Raw genomic sequence first — 6,000 nt, forward strand, 5'->3', positions numbered from 1 at the left:
CGGGTGAAATTGATCAGTAGGGTGAAATTGATCACTGTGTCACACGATTTTATTTCCCTCTAATAGAGCACAGAAATCAATACAACCTTTGTAAATGCACGTTGTTTGTCTTAACTATTGTCGAATTGCATGTTGTGAAGCTTTTTGTGTTAAGGAATGTTTATTTCTATGAAAACAATAGAAAATTCCATAATCATGTTCTATGAGGTATTGGCAGACATCAATAAACTTATAGTTTTGAACAAGGATTTGGACATGGTGTCAACCTGATAGCCGTAGCGGTAAACGCGCAGCTATTCAGCAAGACCAAGCTGAGGGTCGTGGGTTCGAATCCCACCGGTCGAGGATCTTTTCGGATTGGAAATTTTCTCGACTTCCCAGGGCATAGAGTATCTTCGTACCTGCCACACGATATACGAATGCAAAAATGGTCATTGGCACAGTAAGCTCTCAATTAATAACTGTGGAAGTGCTCATAAGAACACTAAGCTGAGAAGCAGGCTCTGTCCCAGTGGGGACGTAATGCCAGAAAGAAGAAGAAGTCAACCTGAAAATTTGTAAGGATGCTTGAAATATATCCCCAAAACGATTTTTATCATCAAAATTCGTACCAATTTGTTCATTTTATTGTAATAATTGAATTTTTTTTATAGATATCAGAAGTTTCCTTCGGAAATTGCCTACATTTAGGCGTTTTCTGCGGTATTGTTGAAAATTAATTGTTTATTATTTCCATAAATTTTGCATTGTTAAGAATTTGGCAAGCATATTTGGATTCAGGAGGCTCAAATTAAATAAGTAAAGTTGCTTTCAAATCTAACAATAATTGTTTTGACAGGTGATCAATTTCACCCCGAAATGTAAATCCTTGATTTTTTATTTTAGAGATGATATTCAGCACTAAAATCACAACTGTATGAAAATTTTAGTATATAAACCAATGAGGCTCACCGTCGTACTTGTTTTCCTGCATTAAGTTGTTTGGAATTGGCAACATCATAGAAAACAGACATGGAAAACAGTGAAAAGTGATCAATTTCACCCGAAATTACGGTACTCAATATCGTTGCGTGTGCCATAGTGAAGGAAAACAGGATAAAGTTTCATTGTTTCTAAGATGAAATCATATTATTTTTTTCTAGACGCCATCATTTTTGTACAGATAGAGCTTGCGGGAATACGGTTACCAACACTGAAAGCCATAGTATTGTTTTTCATCGTTTCCCGAACGGTAGACACCGGTAGAATCAATTGTGGTTATCGTCCTGTGACCTATACGATAATCGGTCATCACAGAACAAGGAAGTAATATGGAAAATAGAGCGCATTCCACCAAGCAGCAAGAGCCACAATTGAAGTTTTTATAATACAGAAAAAATTAGAATAAGAATAGTATATATGTATGAATAGTATAGTATCTATGTAGAATAAGAGATAGTTTCAATTTATTCATTCCAAGTGTTGCTGCAGCTCATTTTTTTTGCCTTGATAAAAATCCTAAAACAAGATAAAACGATTTAATACAAACGGTATTGAAACAAATTAATTTTATTGTCGAAGCCATGGAACAAACTAAACAGTAGGTACTTAATTGGTCGGAACGTTTTTTGGCATTGCACTTTCACATTCGCTTCTCGGAGAAACTTGCCAACATTCCAATTATTCCGGTTATCACTAACCGTTGCAGCTTCTTCTACGATTTAAGTTGGCAGTAGTTTGTCAAAACCAATTGATGGTGCCATGAAAGATTCCGAATACGGATGATTGATATTTGCAAACATTCGTCAGATGATTATTTACCTTGTTGCCAATGAATAGCAACAAGGTATACCTGGATCTATATAAAAAATCTTTTAAAGAGCTCTAAGATAATATTTTATTATTTCATCCATATCTCACTCAGAAGATCAAAAGATGAGATAAAATTAATTGTCTGCGTGAAAATCGTGACTCGACTGTTAATTTCAGCTCTCCGCATGTCATCTTCGAGCGCAATATTGAACAGCAAGCACGTAAGTCCAACACATTGTCGAGATCTTCACGCAGTTTTGCACACCGTCCATCTTTGCTCTAATCAATCTTATGAGCTTCCCGGGAATACTGTTCACGCCCATGATCTTCCATAGCTCTACACGGTCAAAGCTGTCGTATGCCTTCTTGAAATCGATGGACAGCTTGTGCGTAGAGACATGGTATTCACGGCATTTCTGGAGTCTGTTGTTGAGCTGTCGTCGATGAAACCTGCTTGGTAACTTCCCACAAACTCGTTTGCGATAGGTGAGAGACGACGGAAGATAATCTGGGATAGCACTTTGTAGGCAGCATTTCCAATAGTCAGTCTGAACTCCTCCTCCTTGCCAACATGAGCGTTTAGATCTGCTATGATGATTTTGACGTCGTGGCTTAGGCAGCTGTCGTACTCGCGTTCGAGCTGCGCGTAAAAAGCGTCTCTGCCATCATCAGTGCTTCCTGAGTGAGGGCTATGCACGTTTATTTTGCTGAAGTTGAAGAACCGGCCTTTGATCCTTAACTTGCACATTCTCTTATTGATCGGCCACCACCCGATCACGCGCCTTTGCATATCACCCATCACTATAAAAGCTGTTCACAGCTCGTGTGTATTGCCGCAGCTCTGGTAGATGGTATGGTTACCTCTAAACGTTTGCACCATTGATCCCTTTCAACACACTTCCTGCAACGCTACGATGCCGAATCCGTGGTCATACAGCACGTCGTCGAGTATGCGTGTGCTCCCGATGAATTTGAAAGATATGCAGTTACACGTACCGATCTTCCAATCGCTAGTCCCTTTACGTCGCTGCGGTCTCCGCCGATTGTCCCGGTTCGTACTCTCTAGTTGATTATTCGTTGCTCGATTTTTTTTCGGATGGCTTGCAGGGCCTGACACCAACCCCCTAAATTTCCGAAGGACCATTCCCGGTAAGTGTTCGGAGGACCATAGTGCGCAGTTTAGCTTAGAGTTCTTCTTCGGCACTCGGACGATGATCAGCCGCCCCTGACAACAGACAGGGAAACATCAGAGGGAACATACGCTTTTGTGAGCCGCTCCTAGCATGAAGTACAGACGCTCCAGGTTTGCTGAAGCAAAAGCAAACCCCCTTCCCTGTCAGCATACGACCAAAGTTTCCACCGGGGTTGGTTACCCAATCTTCCTCAAGGTTACTCGTAGCCCGGCCAGTACCACGAGGAGATAGGGATAAGAGTTGCTGGGCAAGAGGCTAAGGACCACACAAAGGTCTATTTTATACCTGCAGGTACGCGAGGTACCAATGACTGTCATCCAGCCGTTTTCAAGAGGGGCCCATCGAGCTCGCCCTCATCCGACAACGCTGCCTCTCGATGTTGCGCCTACACATTGGCGAAATTTGGTTGTTTCAGTCGCGCTAGATTTTACCGAGGCAGGCGTCAGTACCGTACATCGTTGATGGAGGATAGTTTTGGGCGCCATTTCCAGGTGGTGGTCGGAGTCAATTTCAGCTCCACGATAGGTCCTGACGTCGGTTATGTTGGAGAAATGCCATCCATCGATCAAAACGTTGTCGTTTAGCGATTCTGTCCGCCGGAGTGATCTCCAGGTGTACCGATACGAGAAGCTTTGCTGGAAATAAATGCTTCGAATGGTCATATTCTTGGAGGTGGTAAAATCTATTAGTCGTAGGCCGTTCTCGTTTGTCAGACGGTGGGCGCTGAACTTTCCAAACGCCTTGTCGGTCTTAACTCCTCCTCTTGGCCAACCTTTCCGTTCAAATATCCCATGATGATCTTGACATCGTGGCTTGGGCAGCGGTTGTACCCCCGTTTGAGTTGCGCATAAAATACGTCCTTGTCATCATCAGTGATTTCGGAGTGTGGAGTATGTACATTGATTATGCTAAACTTAAAGTATCGACCTTAAACTTGCACATTAATTCGTTGATCGGCCACCACCCGATCACGCGCCACTGTATATCAACCATCACAATAGAAGCTGTTCCCAGCTCACGTATGTTGCCGTAGCTCTGGTGGACGGTATGATTACCTCTAAACGCTCGCCCCATTGCTCCTATCTAGCACACCTCCTGCATCACTGTGATTTCGAAACCGCGGACCTTCAGTACATCGGAAAGTATACGTGTATTGTCGCGCAGCCATCAAACCGGATCGCACCAATGTGACTCGTGACGCGCCTCAACTCGCCGTGTTTTTAAATCAATTTTTAAGTGTGGCGCTGTATTCATACGATGTTTATGAACATTGCGCACTATTCAAATATTAGTCACGACCCTTGGAGGTAGAGAAAAAATAATTTAAAAAAAACGAATGTTTGTTCTTATTCCTGCCGGATCAATGATACTTCCGATGAATTTGAGAGATTTTCAGTTCTACGTACCGAGTTTCCAATCGCTAGCCCATTTCCGTCGCTGTGGTCTTTGTCGATTGTTCTCGTTGACGTTGCTGTGTAAGAGTTGCTGGGAAGAAGGCTAAATACCACACAAAGTGGTATGTTTCGTTCCTTCAGGTACGCAAAATACCAATGGTACGCCATGCTCAGCATTTACCAACCACATTAGAATAAATAAAGAACCTCTTTCTGTATAACAGTACCAAACCTACTAGACGCATTATTCGATAGTTTATGGGCCCAGGTCGTTACCATAACATACGGCTCTTTTATGAAGCACCAAAATGTTTTCACGAAAAATGGTAAACCCTCCAGAGCAAACGCAAACCAATCACAAGGATCCCAGGGCTTCCACTCATTACCCCGAACGCCACTACCCCGAATAGGTCACTACCCCGAAAGCCATTACCCCGAATACTATGAGATATGGCGAAGTATCTATCTTGTTTAGCAGCCAAAAATTGTTGACAACACTGTAATAATGCAAACTAGTAATTAATGGTGCGATAAATTCAACGGTTAAATTTCTGTTGCGGCGTGCAACTGGGACTTTGGCTCGGGTGAGCGGGAACGGAAAGATCTGTTGATCTTCCGTCCACCTGTTGCCGGGAGCAACAGGGCACAGGACCGATAGCTCGACTGGAGGGGGCTCTTGCAACTCTAGCCTTGGAAAAGGCTGTTTGGCTTCCACTGGTGGAGGGAAAGGCGGTTTGATCACTTAACTACTACTGTATTTCTTCTCTTCGATGTTAATAGTACAAAGGTTGAATGAAAACTGAATAATATCCTTGCGCATGCAAGCTCCCTTTATAGGTGGCAGGTAGCCAAAAGCGTTGCATGCACAACGTTGTGGAGACGAGGGTGGAAAATTCCACTGCCTGTTATTTACTACATACTGGATGCTGCAATCGGTCTGCTAACTGGTGTCTGTTGTGGTGGTGGTAGTGGAAACTCTTTTGGGTGCTGCTTCACGCTGTACATAGCTGGATGGTTGGTCGGCTTGACTGCGTACAGGTACATGTTTGATCATGTCGCTCGAATGGATGGGGTGCAAGGCAAAACTAACGACGTGGTGTGTGTGTGTGTTATTTGGGGTGGTTGTTAGTGGTCGGGATGAGAGGCCGAAATACTCGCGGCGGCTCGAGGTTACATGGGACAGGGGTGGGAAGGACTCACAACTCAAAAAACTTCGCGTTGGCGCGAACATACTCCCCGGCCAAAATGGAAAAGGGAAGTTGCATTGATTGTAAGGACGAACATGATCGCAAAAAGGGAACTCAGGAACTCAACTCTAAAGGACTGTCAGGGTGGAAACAATAGCTTACTACGTATTAACAAATAAGCTAAAAGGGATGGAAGGAACTACGGACTGATTTGCGGAAGGAACTGCTTGTTTCACAGGAGATGACAAAAATGGAATCATCAACTGGTGACACACTTGAGGCAGAAGAAACTCTTCACAATTCTGGAATAGGTCAACTTTGGTGGCTGTATGTCACAAAGGGAAATAATCGAGATAAAAAGGAATTCTACTTCAGGCACTGCAAGGAACTTTGAATTTCATTACACAAAGGGCACAGGTGTTACAGAAAACCTTG

The sequence above is a fragment of the Aedes aegypti genome, chromosome 3 (genome assembly GCF_002204515.2).
Source record: "Aedes aegypti strain LVP_AGWG chromosome 3, AaegL5.0 Primary Assembly, whole genome shotgun sequence".
Taxonomy (NCBI): Eukaryota; Metazoa; Arthropoda; class Insecta; order Diptera; family Culicidae; genus Aedes; species Aedes aegypti.